This window comes from Schistocerca gregaria, chromosome 2, assembly GCF_023897955.1.
Source record: "Schistocerca gregaria isolate iqSchGreg1 chromosome 2, iqSchGreg1.2, whole genome shotgun sequence".
NCBI classification, from domain to species: domain Eukaryota; kingdom Metazoa; phylum Arthropoda; class Insecta; order Orthoptera; family Acrididae; genus Schistocerca; species Schistocerca gregaria.
Window position 1 is genome coordinate 57905136 of NC_064921.1, and position 23337 is coordinate 57928472.

A 23337-nucleotide genomic window follows, 5' to 3' on the forward strand; every position below is an offset into this window, starting at 1 on the left:
ATAAATGAGGAAAATATTGTGGGGACGGCATGCTGCTATGCGTAACACCTGACGCACCGTTGTTAATTTCGTTCTCCTCTGTGTACTGTGTAAGTAAAACAAAAACACCTGTTAACCATTAAACGAGATATCGACGAGCCTCACAATCGCAACATGTCGTTCAGCCATAGATACAACACATGTCACACCAATGGGCTGATGTGTATCTGCCAGCGTTTGAAAGATACGAGAAAGAACAAATCGCAACGTAATGTATGTGATATTGTATCAGAACTTGTGAATCACACGTTGCCGGTGGTAACGGAGTGTACAGTCCTATGTTAGGAAATGCGTGTGCCGTAAGGAAAGAGTGGTTAACGGCGGAAGTAAAACCGCGGCGTGCATCACGTGTTTACAACCCCTCTGCGTTGCTCACTCTGCCCGATACTCGAAGTGTCGAGTGCAGTGTCACTACAATACCGTGGCATGTTTTACAAACGAGGAATACGCCCACATCCACCTCACCTACGCGATTCCAGATGGAAGAGTTGACGTTGCAAGGCTACTGTGTCACGATAGGTTTCCTAGAAGCCGCCTTCCGTCCGCAAAAGCGTTTTACTCTGTGGACAGGCGCTTGAGGGAGTATGGTGCTTGTGTAGCAGTTCCAGGGATTAGTGGTCGTGGCCGACCGTCGACGTACAGTGCGGATGACGTAGAATAAGTGTTACCAACTGTTGCCGAGGACCGAACAATAAGCACCAGGTCTCTCGCCACTGGGGTCGGAACGTCACAATTTACTGCTATGCGAGTACTCCATAGAAACCGTTACCGTCCCTTTCGCATGCAGAAGGTACAGGCATTATTGCCGAAAACTACCAGAGGAGGCTGCACTTTTGCAACTTTATCCTACCGCGTCAGACCCACGACCAGTAAATTTCACGAAAATTACTGTTCGCCGACGAAACTTACTTCACGAAAAAGGGTATAGTGAATTCATAATTGCCACGAGTGGGCGGAAGAAAACCCCCACAGTACAGTGATACGAGGGTACCAACAACGATGCGGCGTCAATATCTGGTGTGGTATTATTGATCACCATCTCATAGGGCCACACATGCTAACACAAAGGCTTACAGGAGACCGGTATCTGCGTTTCCTTGATACTACATTGCCAGAATTACTAGAAGACGTTAGTTTGGCCTCTCGTATAAACCTGTGGTACATGCATGATGGTGCCCCCAGCGGCAAAGTGCGACGCCACCTGGACAATGCCTTCACTTCAAAATGGATCGGTCGTGGAAGCCCTGTATCATGGGCAACAAGATCTCCAGACCTGAATCCACTGGATAATTTTTTTGTGGGGCCATCTGAAATCTGTGATTTGTGAAGGAGGGGTTGTTGAACGAAGAATACAACATGCCTGTGATATTATGCAAAGAGATACAGACATATTGGATCGTGTTCAGCAATCCTTTCTGCGAAGAGTTCAACTTTACCACACACATCGTGGTCGTCATTTCGAACAGTACTTATAAACCGCCACTGCAGATTCTGGTGATGTGTTTCTATGTTAGTTGCGATTTCTACACCTGTATTGTACCGGCTGATCAAAAAGCCAGTATAAATTTGAAAACTGAATAAATCACGGAATAATGTAGATAGAGAGGTACAAATTGACACAGAATGTAGGAATGACATGGGGTTTTATTATAACCAAAAAATACAAACGTTCAAAAAATTTTCGACGGATGGCGCTTCATCTGATTAGAATAGCAATAATTAGCATAACAAAGTGAGGTTAAGCAAAGATGAAGTTCTTTACAGGAAATACTCAATATGTCCACAATCATTTCTCAACAATAGCTGTAGTCGAGGTATAATGTTGTGGACAGAACTGTAGGGTATGTCCGGAGTTATTGTGAGGCATTGGAGTCGGATGTTGTCTTTCAGCATCCCTAGAGATGTCGGTCGATGACGATACACTTGCGACTTCAGATAACCCCAAAGCCAATAATCGCACGGACTGAGATCTGGGGACCTGGGAGGCCAAGCATGACGAAAGTGGCGGCTGAGCACACAATCATCACGAAACGACGCCCGTAAGAGATCTTTAACGCGTCTAGCAATACTTTTTTTGTTTTTTTATTGTTCTAATAAAACCCCATTTCATTCCAAGCATGTGTGTCAATTTTTACCTCTCTATCTACATTATTCCGTGTTTATTAAGTTTTCAAATTTATACTGACCATTTGATCACCCAGTATTCGTTTGTATTTACTGCCACATGTTATGCTGACCGGGGACGTAGAAACGACGGAGAGGCTCCGCAACCCCACGACGACTACCGCACTCCACTTCACCCCTCCGCCGCCCATACTGAACCCAGGGTTATTGTGCGGTTCGGCCCCCGGTGGACCCCACCAGGGAACGTCTCACACCAAACGAGTGTAGCCCCTATGTTTACGTGGTAGAGTAATGGTGGTGTACGCGTACGCGGAGAACTTGTTTGCGCAGCTATCGCCGACATAGTGTAGTTGAGGCGGAATAAGGGGAACCAGCCCGCGTTTGCTGAGGCAGATGGAAAACCGCCTAAAACCCATCTACAGACTGGCCGGGCGGATTCGTGCCGGGGAACGGCACTCCTTCCTGCCCAGAAAGCCGCGCTTTAGACCGCACGGCCAACCCGGCGGGCAACTGCCACATACCTTTGTAGTTGTATTTTGTATTCTGCATACGTATGTACTCGTTTCTTAAAACTAAGTCTGGGACACAAAAACCAAATTAAAAAACATGCATGTACAGTAGTGCAGCCCCTCCTCACGTTCCTTTCCCTATGGCAACCAGCCGGCCAGCGTAACCGGTACGAGGTAGATGTGGGCGCTGTCATTGCTCGCAGTGTCACGCAGACCGTCACTTGACACCGCATGCCTCGCCTTCTCGTGAACGGCTAGACTACCTGCAGCACTCACTTGTTGCGCCCTGTTGCCGATCTTTCCCCTTGGCCAATGTCGGCTCACAGTAGCACCCAGTTCACTTCTGATTTCCAGATTTATACCATTAAATTGCACTGTCATTTATTGACATAGGAACATATGAAAAACGAATTTATGTTTGTAGCTCAGTGTGTGACAATTCTCACGACATATTTTTCCTCATTTATGACTCATCCGGTACATTTCGTATCTGCTTCTTTATTTTGGCCCTCGAACAATATCAGAGTTTTGATTATTTAACGCGCAAATTGGGCAGAATTTGGCACTATGTTACTCAGGGTATATTGGAACGTATATAAGGATCAAAACCTGTAATCATTCTGAAGTGTGCTAGAAAATTAATTTTCCGTTCAAGAATGTTGAATTTCAGGAAATGGGAAGATTAAAGTCCAATTTGAAAGTAAGATGTACTTCCTTTCTGATTAATGTTCAAAATTTTGCTCCTCAGTATCAGTAGCTTCCTGAGTCACCAATGATTAAATACGTCGTATCAAAGTGTCAAATGAGATTTCTGCGTACATGACAAAGTGTGCCCAGGTTACGTAGTTTACATTTGTACACCTGACCTTCTGCTGTGCACCATAAGCAGAAATCAAACGTGAAGGTATCTCGATTTTCCCCCTGTATCCTATGCACTGGGCTGGAAAATTTCAACCCAGATATTCCCATACGCCCCAATGATAGTGTGATGGCATCTTGCAGGTAACAAGATTTCCCATTACCGTATTATGCACAAATGACATGCAATATGGAATCAAAGCATTTTTAGGTCCATTTCTCCAATTCTGTTACCTGGAAAGGCCCAATCAGTATCCTTACAGAAAAACCGCACCTTTCATTAACATCAGCATATTCGCAGATTTTTTCGGCTGTAATGTGTACCTTATATTCAGCCCAGTGCACGCAAGTTTTCCAAGGACATCTCTATTAAGTTTGAATAGGGCGTCACGCCATCAGATTATGTTACCTGTAAATCTCAGTTCACGTCTCACCATCTGAATCCACAGAAAAAATTCTAACCTTCTATTTGGATTGTCGTCACTTAGATATCCCACCAGGCTTGAGATGTGCACACAGGACATAAATTTCTTCAGAATGCGTGGCACAATACTAGCATTCAAATTTCTGTCACGAGCCCCTTACCTTAATGATTTCTGAGGTGAGTGCTACAAATTTTCAAGACCGCAGTAGAGGATTCACCAAACGTAACTGTATGAAGTCATCCTGATTGCCTTTATACACATCACACAAAGTTCTGTTTACTTCAAATTCTTCTCGCAGACGTGTAATGGTTAACCTTGATAGTGGTTGTGTGCCATACAGACTTCTCACTTTCATTGAAGCGCGGCAACATTCTTAGACATCACCTTCTCCGATGCTGTAAGGCTCAAACGTAGTCCGCCATGGTGAAATCAGTTCCTTCTCAATAACTGTGTTGACTAAAAAGAGCGACGATCCTACAGCCACGTGTTGAAGAATAGAATGTTACTTCGTCCGAGAAATTGTACCTTGTAGAATGGGAAATGAATTCTGCATGACAGTTCAAAGTACGTATACACGTTTTGACACGCCTGGGTACATCCTCTACAGCCTACAACTCTACACTGTGTTTCGTGGCAATGGGGACGCCACGCAGTGTGGCTGTGCTATTTGTTCCTGTTTCCATTTCGAATTTGAATGGTGCGAGGGAAAGAAAAGCAGTTGCTACAGTTGATTGTAATACCGAATCCGGTGAGGTCACTGTGTAAGTACTGAAGGAAGTTCTCTCCTCGTTTTTTAAAATGGAATTTCAAAAGTTTCTGAAACTTTCTTGTGACCTCTATCGCTGATGTCAGTCTGCTTAAGAATTATTTTCTGTGCTCTCGCACTATAACGTTTCTTGGTAACTAAAATGTCTTCTATACAAACCAAGATGCATTCGGTGAAGAGTGATCTAGAGACACACGGTTCACTTCGCTCTCCAGTCAAATTCAAAGCGCTGTCGTCAAAGGCGCCTAGCGTTTGTGGCATTCCTTGCATCCTGGAGGATATTCGATGAACTTCCGCTCTGTTGATTGGTGAACAAAATAACAACTCACTGAACATCGAATCAGATGTGTGACTTCATTAAGATTATTTTCTTAACGGTGTGAAACTGAAAGGCGTAAATATAAATTCTGGAGCACCCCTAGGAAGTGTGATACTGGCCGTTGGTGTTTAACATGTGTATGAATGTTACTGTGGATAACGACGGAAAGGCATGTGAAACATTTTGCAAGCGATGCTGCTGTATTTAAAAAGGTGGCAACCCCAGAGGAGGGTAGCGAAAAGCAGAGCGATGATTACTGTTGCAGGGAGTGGCAGCTGACGGCATAAACATAAAATGTTGGGTGTAGCCAGAGGAATAAATTCTTTACTGTTCGGTTGCACCGTTTATGAAAAATCGGCGTGGCATAAAATGGAATGACCACTTAATTTTAGGGCTAGCGGATGTCAGGCAGAAGTTCAACCGAATAATCTTGAGGGAATGTAATATACCACGAAAGAAATGCCTCATAAAACATTTATTCGACCAGTTCTTGAATATTTTGTGGAAAATATGCGTAATATATATGGGACCCTTACCACGTTGGGTTAATAGAAGGGACAGATGAGGTCCAATGAAGAACAGTGCGTTCCGACAAGCCAGGCGTTGTGTATCAGAAAAGGGCTCATTGTTGAAATTGACAAAGTAGACTGCAACAAGTGTTGCGCAACGTACTGCTTTCTCTTACGCTTGCTCTGCGGAGCGAACACGACAAGAGAATCAGAGAAATCAAAAGTAGTTGTTCCCACGAACAATGCGCGAGTGGGTCAGAGAAGATGGAAAACGGGATTTGCAGGCTACCAGAAGAACATTTGCCTACACACCGTAACCGGTTTCCGGAGTCTTAGATGTCGAAGTAGGCGTGGATGCTGCTGAGCGTCTGCGAGCCGTCCTCGCGCTCGCTAGACATACGGGTGGGAAACCGTGCAGTTCTTCTCTGAACAGTTTCTCTTCTAAAGTGGGGTAGGTCCCAGATCGAAGCACGATACTCGACAACAGGTCGACGTCTTTCGTATGATAGTTACAGTTCCTCTCTATTCGTCCAATACATCCAACATCTCTCTTACCGACGGCTAGAATTATGTGGTGGTTCCACTTTCGATCGCTCCACACAAAAGCCCTATACTTGAAAATTGTGACTCATATCACGAACACATCGCTGACCACACATTCTAACGGTGGGAGATAGTTTCGTCTTTCTACGTACATTGCATTACATTTATTTATGTCAGGAGTCGAATGACAGTGATTCACTTCTAACGATGTTAGTTCTCTACACAGTAGTCTACAATCAGCCTCAAGGACTTCAAGGCTTATCCTCGAGGATCGTTTGTGAGTATCGCAAACAGCGTCGGTCTTAGGAACGCCCGGCGTATCTGCTTCTTCCTTTCGATCATCAAACGAGCACCGAAACACAGATATTGAAGTAACTGTTCGCGAATAGAAAAGGAATGAAACAGCTCGACAGTAGACAGGCACCCAGCGTAAAATAAATGTAGCTGTCGTGTGACTAGGGCCTCCCATCTGGGGTAGCCCGTTCGCCGGGTGCAAGTCTTACGATTTGACGTCACTTCGGTGACTTGCACGTCGATGGGGATGAAATGATGACGATTAGGAATTTACAACACCCATTCCCTCAGCGGAGAAATCTTCAACCCAGCAGGGAATCGAACTCGGGCCCTTAGGATTGACATCCCGTAGCGCTGACCACTCAGCTGCCAGGGGCAGACGGTATACAGACATAGTGGATGAGATGCTGTGAGATACTACAGAGGTAGTGTTAAAGAAGTTGCTATCATTATAGTTGCGGTTGTCGTGGGCCACAGGAGCAATCAACTGGGAAATAAAACACATGTCATTCCTGTATTCGCGCAGGATCGTCAGACAGGTGTGTATAATTATAGTCCTATATTTCTGATGCCAATCTCTTTCAAAAACCTATATGTTTTAAACTCAAGGACCGGGCTGTTTCTGGAGAACGAAAATCTTCTTTAGGAGAAACAGTGTGCTATTAGCTAATCTGGTGGAGCTCAGCTCCCTCCGTTCGTCCATGACACTGAAAGCGCGTTAGACACCGGCACACAGGTTGGTGATGTATTATGTTCCTTAACCACGATACACTCTCTCACTGTGGTTTAGTGGACAATATACGAGCTTACTTAGTATCGAACAAGGTTATAACTGCACTCAGGACTTCCTTACCACGCCACCACGCCCCTACCGGAAGGACACTGGCAGATTTAAAGGTGATTATATATTGATGGCTCAATTAAGTTTTTCGCAGACGATGCGGTTCTCAATGGCGCGAAATGCGGAAAGACCAGAGTTCGACGTCTGATGCGTGGTCTAAGAACTGAAATTGTAAATTCGGGATAAAGAGCTGACCAAATGCGCTGCTCTACATTATTTATTATACATCACTGGAAAGTGTAAATACCTTAAGATATAAGCGACCACATAAAACAAATCGTAAGAAAAGCAAGGGGTTACATCATGCTAATATTTATTTGGTGAAATAGAAATTTAAACTCTCGACGCAAGAAGTGGCATGCAAAAGCCTTCTTCGATCTGTTTTTGAGTACTGGCCATCAGTGTAGGACTATTACCAAATTCGTTAAAAGAAGAGAGACAGAAAACCCGCCGAAGACCGTTACAGCCGCTTGGTCTTAGAAGCCTTGCCCCGGTTCGCGCAGCTCCCCCCTGTCGGAGGTTCGGGTCCTTCCTTGGGCATGGATGTGTATGTTGTCGTTAGCATAAGTTAGTTTAAGAAATTGTGTAAGCCTAGGGACCGATGACCTCAGCAGTTTGATCCCATAGGGACTTAACCACCACCACCACCACCGGCACCACCACCACCACCACCACCACCACAGCGTTACAGCGGCAAACGTTGCAAGAGGGAAGGCGTGTATCATGGAGAGGCTTACTACTGAAATTCCAAGAATGTTCGTTCCACGAAGCGTCGGCCACCGTCTTACTTTGACACGTGTCTCGTGAAATGATGACGACGATAAAATCTGAGAAATTAGAACTCATACGGAAGTTCACTGAGACTCTTCCCTCGCGCCATTCACAATTGGAACAAAGGACGGCAGAGATAGCCATGCAAGGAGTATCGACGTAGATGTAGGGCACAGCAGGCGAGCGCCAAGACCGTGGCACAAGCCAGCGCTGCAGGGGTAACCCGTCTGCGCAGCCGTCAACTCTGGCCAGACGACATGATCCATTTTGACGACCTGCTGCAGTTTTTAGATGTAAGGAAAACGCCATCAGACGTATTTCTCATCATACCCGCCACTCTAGTAGTAAATTTCAGAGTCGCGTGAGTTCTGATGTCTACTTGCTCACCTGTTGGGAACAAATATGACTTGAATAGCTGGTCTTCATACGTTAACAACGATTCCGGAAGAAATTCCTCTCATCAACCCCAACAAAATTATAATTTTATTTTCTTCAAGAGAAAGAGAATATCAGCTGTCACAGTGATGTGTGTATATAGTAAACTAGCTAATACTCGCGCTGCCGTAAACATCCATATGCGGTGATAACTCCAGAGTGTTGACCTACTACTCTGAGTGCATAGACACTACAATGGAACTGATCAGTGGCTTATTTTCACCACGTATTGGGCTTGACGATACACACAAAAGCAAATGATTTAACAAATACACAGAAATATAGAGATTACTCGATACACAGACGTTTATCTTAAGTAACAAAATTTTGGCTTTTGAGTAAACGAATAATAGAGATATATTTTGTTTATATACGAATATAAAAACATGTGTCAAGCATGGAATACAACATTAAAGAAATTACCTTATTTGTAATTTTTCAGAACACGTGTCGCTGAAATATAACGTTACATTTATTGTTTCATATTCAGTTTTAAATTACTTTAACTGATTTTCAAATAACAATTATTTCTCCTACATTCCATTTATTTCAAAACTGTATCAGCAACTTCATTTGAAATTGTTGACATTGGAAGTGTTGATTACTAACTTTTAAAGTGTCTTCAAAGGAAAGATAAAAGACAAGTAATTCAGTTGTTATAAAAAGTACTTTCTTGCATGTATATACAATCATTGCCCCTCTTAGCAGTCGATTTCGTATAAAGTTAGCTAGAGTGAGACGTATTTGTTGTATAATACTGCTGTGATGCATAGCTGTAATTATATTTTATACTTAAAAGTTTATTCAGATGACCCTTAATCATGAAATTTTTGAGTGAAATTACACATGGTGTATTGTTTTATTTAAATAAACCAATTTTTGAAGTATAATTTTCAATTTGTGGAACAACGGTGAATGACTGTATGAGAAAGTAGTAAGTTTAAATGTAATGTGGAAACGTGGGAATTACTGTTTGTGACAAGAAGGCAGTAAATCAAGAGACGGATGAATTATAAGCGCGGGCTGTTGTTATCTAAAAATCAAAACCGGAGTCGTACTACTGAGATGAAAAATTATTCTACAGAGCGTCGCGTTTCTGTAGAGGAACTACAAGAAACATATGAGTATTGGCACTTTTATTGTGCGATGGTCCCTCTCATGCAATTTGGCTGAGCAACACTGATGTCACTACTAAAAAAATGCACCGTATTTAACGACATTTCTCAAGTTCATAAAATTGTTTCATGCATTAACAGTGTGAGCAGATTGACGACAGATATAGAACACGTTCAGAGGCACCTACTACGATCGTGAGAGTTCGATACAACCCACTCGAAATGTGTACAGAAATGCTCGGCGAAATAAAGTGGGGGTCCTCGGAACAAATTCAACATATTTCTGGCTAAAACTTGTCATTCGCATTAAAGAGAACTGTATTTCACGAAGGAGTTGCCACCACTTTGCCGCGAGTATCGTGTATATCGCGTAGAGACTACGAGAATAAGATAAGAGGCATACAGACGTTTCCCATCGCTGAATAAGGCAATGTAATGGAACAACGAATCACTCAAACTGTTACCGTGTTCCACCCTTCGTGCACTGTACAAAAACTTGCGGAGGAGATGTGTAGATGTAGAAGTGAGATTTTGAAGGAAAAACGAGCGAAAAGAAAATAACTTCTTATTTTCTACCATTAACATTAGTGCATTAGTAAATAGCTTCGGCTTATTAGGCCATTAGGTGACAGCTGTGTAGCGCATACAAAGATACTCTTTTGCAAGAAGGAAAGCATTGAAAACAAAATACTGACAACTACACAGAATCTTCTGGTGCCGACTAGACCTGGGGATTTTATGACGTTGAAGTTAGTTCTTCCCTTTAGTCTTCTCGTCTGAAATGCTTAACCATCTCAGATGGATATATTCAGACGTACTGGCGCCCTGTTTGGCACTTCAAAGCCTACAAGCTTATCTGATGTCCCCTCTCCGCCCACCTCAACTCTGTTTCCTTAGAGGAAGGGGAGTAAGTATATTTCGGATTACTCTTAAGTCTTATTTCTACAGCGATTTATTACTAAGGAAGTTAGTATAAAATGGACATGGCGTTACATACGCCAAGAAAATGCTAAAAATGCTAAAAATTACTGTAAATCATTCAAAATCATACAGAAGAACGAAGTATACCATGTTTGTCACCTACGCCCATAAATTTCGAAAATTACGTGACTTCCTGGAAAGGTAGACTACGTAAGTACGTCAATTCTAGTAACAGGAGCAGCGCCGATGCAGTGTGTGAAATTGTTTAACAGTTTGGTTGTGGCTGTAAACTCGGTGATGAATGTGTAGTAAGGAGCAGCATTCGAGTACTCATTGCACCTGATGAAAAACATCGAAGAAATTATGCTTAGAAGCTTGTGGAAAGCTCAAAGCGTGGCAACAATATGTAACCACAACATTCAAGTGTACAGTTTGCCAGTTTGATGCTGAAGCGCGAAATCATCAAGTTCAACAAAAATTAATAACTTTTTCTAATGAACGGTCGTATTTCTAGCATATGGTATTCCCATTTCCAAGCTCAAAACCGAGTTATGAAATCATAGACGCAAAAAGTACTGCAAATTATGTTTCCGATACTATTACATCAAGAAATTATACTTTGAGCCCACGTCAGAAGAAAATTGTCAGGGAACAGACCAACAGTAACCAACGATCTAGTGTACTCTTTTCTTGATGAAACCACTGACAACTGGACCCGAAAATGAAGCACAAGCGAAATCGACGCTTGTTACTGACTTGCTTTCCTGGGAAAACAGACTGTGCCAGTGTGATGCAAAGTTGCAACAACGCAAATTTTGTGTTGATTGCAGCTAAACGTGATCGAATATGGCTGAGGCTTGCAGATCAAGTTCTTTACGTATTACCTGCATTTTGTAGCACAAGTCAATATTCCGTAACTTAAAAAATGAGTTACATTCGTCTTACACGTTATTCAAAGCGTATCTGTGGCAACAGAAGTTAAATACTGATATTTCCACTAATTTGTGTCTTTTGTTAAGGAATTCTGGAGAAAAGGTGTTGCCAGAATACGAATTACAGAAAATCGTTTACCACCTGCCTCTGTCAACACTAGATGAATTCCAAACTTGAAAACTACAGTGTTTGTCCTTAGTAATTGTCAGGGTGTATGCATATTTTTTATATGTTTGGCCGGATAAATTATCACCTGCATAGGCTTACACAAAGGGGCGGGGGAGGGGGAGGGCAAGAGGAAGCGTTTCCCCCTCCCGCATGTGTTTTACTCATGTATTGAGTCGATCACCACCAGTTTTCTGCGATGTATTAAGTTCTTCGAGTTCTGTGTGATTTTAGGTATTACAGCTTTGCGTTTCTCCAAATTTATCAACTCATTTACGTAAATAACTGGAATTTTAAAATCTTGCTCCCACGCACCCACCCGTAGAAATATTTCTGCAGGCACCCATTGAAACCAACAGTTATAGATAAAGGGACGTAAAGCGAAAGTTTAGGGTCCATGTACCATCATCTATCATTCCATGTTACTGCATTGTTGACATAATACCTCTAAAAGAAGTAGGCCATTGGCAATCACAATTTCAGTTAATTACAACACAGATTGAGTAAGATATCAGATCTCAATGGTAGGTAAACAGAAACGTCTTGATTAATAGGAGTTCCAGCGAACGCCAATTTGATCCCATAAGACTTTGTGCCCACTTCTGAGCGTCGTGACCCCACGAACCAAGCATCTCCATCCTGGCCGGTTTCCAGCTTCTCTAAGTGCCTTAGTGCCTCAAACGTTGGTTGAGGATGATGAGCAAAATTTTACTTGCGTGAGATATGAGGACAATATTTCAGTTGTTGGAGCAGTTCCTTATAGACCCTTTCTTGTGTAAGGCGATGAAGAGGACTTTGACCAGTCATCCTGCCACTCCCCAGTTTCCCATGTTCTTTTACACAATCAATGCAGCACATCCGTACCTTCCTGTCCCATTTCTTTGATAATTTCTCCAGATGTACCGTCTATACAAGGGGTTAATAATTCTTCAGATGTTGAATCGCATTCTCTATTTCACTGCATAAAATTATAGGTTCCAAAGTAAGTTGCTCAACTGCTTGATTCACCGTAATGTTATTAGTTCCAGAGTACAGCTATTCACGGTACTGTTTCCACCTCGTAACAACGTCTTCTTAGTCTCCGATAGGGTTACCCTTCCCGTCATCTACCTCCCACGTACGAGGATTAAATTCACCGGTGATGCTGTTGATTTTCTTGAAGAGCGGTTATGATGCTGTTTTATTTAATTATAGATACCCTTAATGAAATGTGCTTTGTCCTTTCTACAGTACCGTTGTATTACTCTGCACAGGTTCTTGTATCTGTAGTGTGGATACCAGTTTTCTTCAGAATGCATCTCTCTTCAGTTAACTGTAGTGTGGGCTGAGATATCCAGGGATATTGTGCACTCTGCGATTGTTATGATGTAGGAAATAACGAGGAAACAACGTTCATCATTTGGTCCCATATTTCTGATGCTGGTGCTTCCTTTTCAAAACTGATCTTCACCAAATTTGCAAACAGATTCCTTGTTTGTGAGTCTCAGCTGCCTTTCTTCAGTCTTCTTGGTATAATTAAGCTTCATGCGCATTTTAATGGATAGCAGAATGTGGTCACTATCACAGCTCCAGAAAAGGTTTTATAATCTAAGACTGAAGCCTTCCAACGTCTTCGCACTAGGATGAAGTAAATTTGGTTTCTAAATCCATCACCAGGTGATATCCAAGTGTACAGTCGTCTTGGGTGATGTTGGCAGACTGTGATACAGATGTACATGTTACTCACACAGAAATCCAGTAAGTTCCTGCCTCATTCATTTCTCTCACCAGACCATAAAGTCCAACGACGGATCGGAAGTGCGAGTCTTGGACAGTATCTCCAACTTTAGCATTGAAATCGTCTTGGATTATTGTCTGTTCTTTGGTAGGGATCTTACTAAGGACTTACTCCAGTTGGTCATAGAAGGTCTCCATCTCCTCATCTGACGCTGTAGGTGTAGGGGCATAGATCTGAATTATGTTGAGTCTGCACGGGGAAGCATTTAGTTTCATAGAGATGATCCTGTCATTAATGGGTTCGTAAACAAAAACACAGTTGCTCAGATTTCTAGGAACACCGTTCTTATTTTGGTCACTACTCCCTGAAATGTACACAGTGTTCCTTCCTTTGGTCACGCAATGGCCATTTTCTCTCCAGTGAGTGTCACTAAGCCCAAGAATATCCAGGCAATGCAGGGCCATTTCTCTTTCTGCTATGGCAACTTTTCCGGTCTTAATGAACCCACGCACATTCTACATTGCAATCTTTCTTACAGTTCAACGCAGGGATAATTCGCAATGGGGGACTTGTAGCTCCGGATGAACTGAGAAAAGCAATGCGGATCCCGTGGGAAAAGTATCAGTGGTGGGTTCCCATTGCCTTCCACTGACCTCCAATTCCTGTCTGCTCACCGGCTCATAGTTTCCCGTTGCTTTTGGTTACCCAACCTTCCTCTGAGTTGCTCGGCTTAACAGGGGCACCACGTGTAGGTAGTAAGTTGGAGAATTGTTCTGCCAGAGTCTCAACGTGTTCGCAGAGGCTCCCTCAGGTCATCTCATGGGCCCCAAATTATAACTCTTAATTTAATTAAAAAGGGGACAGGCAGGCTACCAATAACCACAGCTTCAGTTAAATAAAATTACCAAAAACAAAACAGGCAGGCCGTGTTTACTCTAAAGATTAATAGCGTGATAACAAATATGCAATTTAATAAATAATATCAAAACTTGGCTTTTTCACAGGTTTCCCTTTTAAAACACTTAAGGACAAGTGAATTCCACGTTTCATTAGTTCATTCTCGTCGACGAGAACTACCGCACAATAACAATGTAGCCGGCCACGGTGAGCGAGTGGTTCTAGGCGCCTCAGACCGGAATCGCGCTACTGCTACGGTCGCAGGTTCGAATCCTGCGTCGGATATGTATGTGTGTGATGCCCTCAGTTAGGTTTAAGTAGTTCTAAGTTCTAGGGGACTGATGACCTTAGATGTTAAGTCCCATAGTGCTCAGAGTCATTTGAACCATACTTTAATAATAATTTACACCTCATCTAACAGGCTTATGAACCTGTGGTCACCAGTCATCACAGGAAAACACATCACATAACTACTAGTGCCCAAACACCGCTTTAAAGGTACACCAGCACAGCTTAGCACGCCTTAAGAGTGATACATTCTGGAGTAAGACAGCTGAACAGTGCTAAATCTGCATAGACATCACTTATGTTAGGTGAATAATCAGTACACCATCCTAAGGGGGCATGGTGCAATCACATCTACCTTAGAACTAGGGGACAGCCCTACTAGACGCGAGAAAATTTCCTACACTCGTACTTTTAATTTTATTAAAGACACTGGCAAACAGAATCTAAAGGCCACGCCAAATGAGCTTTATCAAATTACAAATCATCAATTCTTTGCTCACACTGAATTTGGCAAACACACTTTATGGTATATTTCACGAGGATGCATATGGCATGTAATTCTTTCAGAGGCACTGCCGCTAATGGCGCAACCCTGTGGTTTTATGACCATAGTGCCGAAAAAACAAATCTCAACGGACATATCAAATACAGTCTTCTACAACCAGCACACATGCGTAAAATCAGTAATGACAATCCGCCGTAGGAGTGTAAAACGTCACCGTAGGGCACTTACAGCAACAAACATATACACACACACACACACACACACACACACACACACAGAGAGAGAGAGAGAGAGAGAGAGAGAGAGAGAGAGAGAGAGAGAGAGAGAGAGAGGGGGGGGGGGGAGGGAGAGAGAGAGAGAGAGAGAGAGACAAGAACGACACATGGCTTGCTGTTAGCGTCAAGCCAGACACAGATTAACGGCAATGCCATGGAACAACGCCTGAACAATTGACATGGGCTGCACTCCATGCTAGGACGTGGCATCAGACACAGTCAACACTGACCTTCTTCCGCGCATGTTGGTGATGCTCAAGACCAGCCACACAACATCCGCACTGAATTTGTAGTCGTCTGGATCGCTTCACATGCAATAGTACCTCTTTTCAGTGTAAGATGATTTCCCTAACCAATACCGAACCAAAACTGCAAGGCCAAGGAGCTTTCAGTAACAGCAACGATGCAAAAAACGGCAAACTGCACGCCACTCTCAATTTCACTGGCCAGAGTGTGTTTACGGAAAACCATCACGAACTGTGGCGGCGACACTGCACTAAATCACTTAATACCAGAGTTGTGGTGCGACACCATACCAATCATCTCAACATAAACAAACGGTCTCCATTTAGTAAGCATTTATATGTCTTTGCATCAACGACACCGCACACTGTTTGAATATCCTCCGATCCAAGCGACAGTTTAACAAATCATGCGGAATCCATAGTGCAAAAGCTGCAGAGCAACGATGGGGTGAAGGGCATCAGCCATTTACACCTGGCTCGCCAGGCTACGCACGAAGACGCCACTCGAAATCAGCCACGGATTCAAATCGGCTCATAAACATGTCCAGCAATTATCCGTCGGACTCCGTCCCCAAGACGCTAGCACAGGTGCTCGCCTTACTCACCGAGTGGACCTCTGACACCGCCCTCTTCGCTCCGTTATCACTCCCCAACTCGCTTTGGGCAAAGATCTTAGTGGCCTCACATCGCACGGCATATAGAGCAAGTGGCATCAGGAATTCGAAAGGTGACGCCAGCAATCCCGCTACGGCTCACCCATGTTTAGCTGTAAGAAACGTTAATGGACTGTCAGAAAAACAAGAATCGTAAGATAAACTTTATGTCCTACACGGACACTATTTACTGACAACGGGCATGAAAAAACGCGGAAACGGTATTCCATAGAGAACTGTTTTGACAGATGTGAAGGATGCTGTTACAGGTACAGAAAAGGGATACTCGAGATAGATTTGAACTTTCTGCAGCGAGTGCCGCGACAACGACCAATAACGTCGTTTAACTTTTAGAAAAGTAATACACAACTCTTGTGACTCTTTATTACGAGCTTTCCTTACCTATTTGTTAAGATTCATTGAGTGATTATATATATGTAGTCTCATTAAAAAAAGAAAGAATCATGATTGGTTGGATGTTAGTTGCCTTATCAATTTTCCTGAATGAATTTTGCACCTTTTTCTTAACACTTTTGCTCCCTCAACATCGCTCTTTTGTACCTTTTGCTTTCGCCTTTTGTTGCTCTAGGTTCAAACATGATAGTAGACAATAGGCATACACGTTACAATAGCGAGTGACTTTATTGTGTTATAGTGTCGTACAATTTTACATCGGCAAAATTTGGGAGTGGACGAGTTCCAGTGAAAATAGTGAAAAGGATTTTTACTTATCAATAATCTGAATAAATATAATTTATGCACTTGTTTTAATGATTGCCATTCTTCCTCGTTTATCAAGTCCGTCACACTCTTTTCTAATTTCGCGATGATACAAAATGAGATGCCATTATTTGAACTTTTTCATTGCACTCCGTCAGTCCTATCTTGTAATGAGCCCACACCGCGCAACAGTACTACAGAAGAGGACGGTCAAGCGTAGCGTACGCAGTCTCTTTAGTAGACCTGTTGCATCTTTTACGTGTTATGCCGGTAAAACGCAGTCTTTGGGTTGCGTTGGTAAAGGTTTAAATTACCGCGATCAACGGTTTATCATCTGCGTGTGCTTGTATGCTGAATAAGGGAAGTAGGCTTGACTCAGCTTGATGTAACGATTTATTAACGAAGCCCTGCGGGCAGAGCAGAAAATAATACGCTGCAATCAATAACTCGTGAGAAGGCTTGAGAAAAGTTCTGTACGGTAAATTATTCCGTATCTAATACTTGGATTCACGCTTTAGGTCAAGGAGTAGAACGTGAAATAAAACAAAACACAATCAAAGAGTAAATGACAGAAAAAAATGTCGCTTGTGTATAGAGTCTGTGGCGTTCAGCGGGGAAGTTTCGCGGCACTGTACTCGCAAACACCGGCGCATGTCACGGCGCTGGACGATGACAGAAGACGCCACAGTTTGCTTTCCCCACAACATTATCTGTGGGATCTTTGCACTTTAAGTTGTTCATAATTGTTACTCCTAGGTGTTAAGTTGAACTAAAAGACGTTTTAGATTTGTGCAGTTTGTCGTGTATCTGAAATTTAATTGATGCCTTTTCATGCTCATGTGGATAGCTTAATTTTTTTATTATTATTTATTGTCAACTGCAACTTCCGTTCCATACAAATATTTTGTCTGAATCATTTAGCGATTGGTTTTTATCTTCACATGACTTTACTAGACAGAAACGGTAGCACCATTTGCCAAGACAACCGAGAGGACTGCTCACACTGTCTCCTAAATCGTTCACATAAATTAACAAAACTAGGCAGTCTATAACTTCTCTTTGGGAAACGATATAACCTCTTTTTTACGAGTGGGGTCTCCGTCAGTTACAGACAACAATGACCTTTCTAACAGGAAATCTCGAGTCCAGCGGCACAGCTCGGACGATATTCTATAGGCATGGGGCTTTATTAGAAGTCGCTTGTGAAGATTTTTGTCAACAGCCGTCCATATATCTCGAAACATGGAATAGAACTGAGATACCTGTTGATACTATTCATTACTTCATGTTTGACAAGATAAAGATTTTCTGAATCTATGATGATTGTGTCTCAATAGATCCTTTCCTTTGAGGTAATTCATGGTGATCCAAAGTCTTACTATAACGTGTACTACGGGTCCGTAATTCAGCCAATTTCTTTTGTGTGTATTTGTGTAACCTGCGCAACTTTCCAGTCTTTAGGTATGCGTCTTTTGGTATGTGGGAAGTAATATATTATTACTAGGTATAGATATGTTATATCACCATACTCCGAAAAGAATGTAAATGGTATACGATCTGGACCGGAAGACTTTATTAAGTAATTTAAGTTGCATCGCTACAGTGAGGATATCTAGACCTAAGTTGTTCACATTGGCAACTGCTCTTGTTTCGAATTCTGTAATATTTACTTCGTCTTCTTTAGTGAAATAATTTAGGAAAAGCGTGGTTATTCAGTTCTCTTTACTGTCTCTGTCATTGGTAACATTACGATTGGTAACGAGCAATGAAGATATTGATTGTGTCTTACCGCCGTTGTACGTTACATACAATCAGAATCTCTTTCTATTTTCTGCTAGATTTCGAGGCAGAGTTTCGCAGTTAAAATTTTTAAAAGCGCTTCGCAATGAGGTGCATGCCCAATTTCCATATTCTTTAGAGAATCGCCAGTCGTAGAATTTTTTCATTCATTTGAATTTGTCCTGGTTTTCTTTCCATCTGCAACAATGTTCAGAACTGTTTTGTGTTCCATGGAGGATCAGTTCCGTTTCTTATTCATTTATGTAGTGTAAATCTGGCAGTTGCTGTCAATCCTATTTCGGTGATTGTTATGTACCTCTCATCTACACTTCGATAGTTAGGAAGGAGTGGCGACTGCATCTGAAGAAGGCGTCACTCATATTATCATCTGATTTCTGAAATATTCATAGTTTGCGATTATTTTTAGCGGATTTGGATGTTATGATAACCAGTGAAGTAACAGCGACATGATGCTCACTATTTCCTCAGGATTATTTGTTCATCAGAGGGCAAGTATGTTACTGCAACTACTTGGCTTCCTGAACGAATTTTCGTTAAAAGCGATTAGTAAGATTTCGGACGATGTTTTACGCCTACCACTGACTTCGAAAATGTTTTTTCGCCAACTTATCGCGACCTTATTAGCTGATGGTATCCTAATAGGCAGTAAATTATATGGTAAAAAAGAGACATTAGTTAAAAAAAGAAGTTTTCCTTTCATCTTTGTACCACGATTAACAGTAAAATTAGTATACAGGAAGAAATAAACAAACAAATGTAAGTTGTCAGCCTTCCATCGTAAAAAATATTTGTTTCCTGCTGCTAGGAAGCGACTATGTCGAATGGGATGAGCCATCAGAAGAGTTGGAGGCAGGACTCTGCATGTCTGATATGGGAGCAAACAATAGAGAGCAAACTGGAAGCCGGAACTACTAAAGGTAAACGCAGTCAGACAGGAAACTCCGCTTAAAACTGGTTTAAGGAAAACAGAAATTTGTGAATAGATCCCTTCCCTCCCTCTACTGTTTTGTTTAGCAGGAGGCTATTTTTGAGCAGTTCCGCTCATCCCCACAGGAAGGAAAAGCACAAGAAACCACTCTCCGATGATGGTGTGCGAGGTTTTTTCCTCGAGTTTCTGTGGCAGTACGGACGAGAAGGCAGGCATACAAGCAGACACGTGCTGACGCAGCCTGCTCTGGTACCCGCGGCCGGGGCGCACCCTTGTAACACAGTTACGAGAGCTCAATTTGGAGGCAGTCGGGAGTCCGTCATGGACTGTAATTCGGTTATCAGCCTTGACGGCTACCTTGATGCCTCATTTGTGTTTTAAACAGCAGATCTGCGTCAGAAATCATCATTTGCATTAAACGTATGCCAAAGGTAAATCGCTTTACGTGCGACAGAACAGTGGTTCCGCAAACGAGCAGCACATGTTGCTTTTACCTTTTTCTAAATTTCCTTGAATGTGGATTCAGTCACACGGAAAACGCGATTTTCATTATAACTACCCGAGTGGAAACTGCAACGGCTTATTCAGTATGTTTCTAGTAACAGGCGAAAAAAGCAATTGAGACATTCTCATCTGCTCTGCATTGGGCCGCTTCCAACCGAATATTTATTCGGGAGTTGGTCGAGCAGATAATACGGCACAACAAAATATTGGATCACTTTATTGCAACCGGAAGACGGGAGAATACTTAACCTGCAAAATATCCAAGCCCACAGTAAAGTCAATTATATATTTGTTACTGTCGCTGTACTCCATGCACTTGACACAGTTTAGAATGACAGTCTTTTCTCTGAGTGTGCAACTCACTATGATCTTCGATACCGTTCTGTTTTGATGAAACTCATTCCATTGGATCTGAAGTAAGGCGATGTTGTCGTCGTAAGTGATGACTGCAGAGTGGATGAGCGGTGCCGCGTTCTCACCTAAGTAATCTTCCGGAAAATCCTGAGTGGGTGTCTACGCTGACATCTCTAATCCTTCGCTGCTTCAGACAGCGACTGTCCTTAGTTGTGGCTGGGTCACGTTCTTCGGACGACACCACAGTCTTAATGTCGTATTATTTAACATTCGAGCATGAAAATTAATAAGTGACAGTTTACTGCTGTTTCTTTACTCTACGCTATTACTGTGATACTATCGAAGCTATAATTTTTAAAAGCTAAAGAAATAATTTGGCATACAATCATAAGTGCAGGAAATTTACCGAAGCCTTGTCTTTCGAGTCCTTTATCAAACCACAAATACGAGGAGCACTTCCTGTCAGTAGTGGACTCTAAATGCCAGTACGTAACTTGTGCGACATTTTAAAAATACAAACAGTTTTATAGATACTAGTCGAAGAATATCTTTGTACTTACGGGCGATAGAAAGCCACCGTCTATTACGTACCAAGAAAAGGACGTCCATTCTGAACTTTTTTAATTGCTGACCCAGGGAAATAGACTGTACTATCGGGAATTTAACTGTTCGAGTTTGATTCATTACACGATTACAAACTGAATAGAACATTTTGCAACACAAGAGGAGGTTAATTAACACTACAAAGAGAGCGAGTTGGAGCAGTGGTTGGCACACTGGACTCGCCTTCGCGGGGACGACGGTTCAGACCCGCGTCTGGCCATCCTGATTCAGGTTTCCCGTGATTTCCCTAAATCGCTTCAGGCAAATGCCGGGATGGTTTCTTTGAAACCCCACGGCCGACTTTCTTCAAACCCCTCACTAATCCGATGGGATCGATGACGCCGCTGTTTCGTCCCCTCCCCCGGAATCAACCAACCAAAGCAATTAAGGAAGGAAAACTTAATACGCGAACGCAACATAAAATTACAATGTTAAGGGGATATGCAGGAATTGATATATACTATCTGCTGAAAAGAATCCAGATGCCTGTTAGGGGACATTAATATGGGACATTCACCTTTATGATGGTTTGAAATGTGCTGAAGACGCTTCTAGTCACGTGTCCGAGGAACAGCAGCTCATTCTTTCTCAAGAGCCGAAACCGGAGAATATAATATTGTTGGACGTTCGAGTGAAGTTGAGGTTGAAATCCATCGTAAAGGTGTTCCCTTGGGTCTGTCTCAGAAGTGATATTTTCCACAAAACATTGTTTCACGGCCACTGCTTCGTGACGGTCTACATCTACGTCTACATGGATACTCTGCAAATCACGTTTAAGTGCCTGGCAGAGAGTTAATCGAAGTACCTTCATAATTCTCTATTGTTCCAGTCTCGTATAGTGCGCAGAAAAAACGAGCAACTATATCTGTCCGTGTCAGCTCTGAAAAAAATGGTTCAAATGGCTCTGAGCACTATGTGACTCAACTGCTGTGGTCATTAGTCCCCTAGAACTTAGAACTACTTAAACCTAACTAACCTAAGGACATCACACACATCCATGCGCGAGGCAGGATTCGAACCTGCGACCGTAGCAGTCGCACGGTTCCAGACTGCGCGCCTAGAACCGCGAGACCACCGCAGCCGGCGTCAGCTCTGATTTCTCTTGTTTTATTATGGTGATCGTTTCTCCCTATGTAGGGTGGCGTCAACAAAATATTCCCGCATTTGGAGGAGAAAGTTGATGATTGGAATTTCGTGAGAAGATTCTGCCTCAGCAAAAACGCCTTTTTATTAACGGTGTCGGCCCCCAAATCCTGTATCGTGTCAGTAACACTCTCTCTCCTCTTTCGCGATAGTACAAAACGTGCTGCTGTTCTTTGAACTTTTTCGATGTACTGCGTCAGTCGCATCTGGTGAGGATGCCATACTGCGCAGCAGCATTCAGAAAGAGGAAGGACATGCGTAGTGTTTACAGTCTCTCTAGTAAATCTGTTTAAATTTGTAAATGTCCTGCCAATAAACCCCAGTCTTTAGTTAGCCTCCCCGACAGCATTTTCTGTGTTCTTTCAAATTCAAATTGTTCGTAATTGTAATTCCTAGGTATTTAGTTGAATATACGGCTTTCAGATTTGACAGATTTATCATGTAATAGAACTTTAAAGCATTCCTTTTAGCACTCACGTGGATGAGGGGCTATTGTTGTGATGATAAAAAAAAATCATCATCCCAGAACTGTTCCTCTACACTACGCATTACGTCATGGTCTAAAATGTGTTCTTACCCCTCCGCACTTTACGTCTTCTTAACCGGAACAAAGGGCCTTACCTCCTCCACGAGAAACAACCCAGTACCGTAACACGCCCTCCTTGACTGTATTTCACCTCCGGGAACACACATAATAACACGTACCATTCTACAGGCATTAGCGCAACCGAAACCCTTCCCTCGGACTGTCACTGTACATAGCGTCAGTCATCATTCAGAATCACTCGTTTCCAGTCATTCATTGTCCAGTGCTGTCACCAGCTACATGTCACAAAGCGTCGCTTATCGATGAATGAAGACATCTATATCCCATACGGAGCTGCTGGAGCGTTGAACCCCTTTCCTTTTATCTCCTTATCCACCGTCATTGTGCTAGCTGTACTTTGGAACTCACGAATGTTCCCTTCTGCCGGTTTCACTCTATTTTTTCAACCGCGCTCCGCACTGCTCGTCGGTCCCTGTTGGTCCGCTACAGGAGATCTCTGATTCTTCCTTCGTTTTCCCACTTTACAGTCAGATCACCACCAGTCGACCTGGGAAGATTTAGAAGGGCCGATGTATCCCTGATGGTTCTGTT

General features: G+C 42.7%; 1 protein-coding gene across 1 annotated transcript in view; it reads left to right on the plus strand.

Moving 5' to 3' along the window:
* Positions 1-23337, plus strand: part of LOC126335636 (uncharacterized) — a 785040-nt gene that overhangs the window by 562228 nt on the left and 199475 nt on the right. The gene's annotated exons all lie outside the window — the stretch shown is intronic.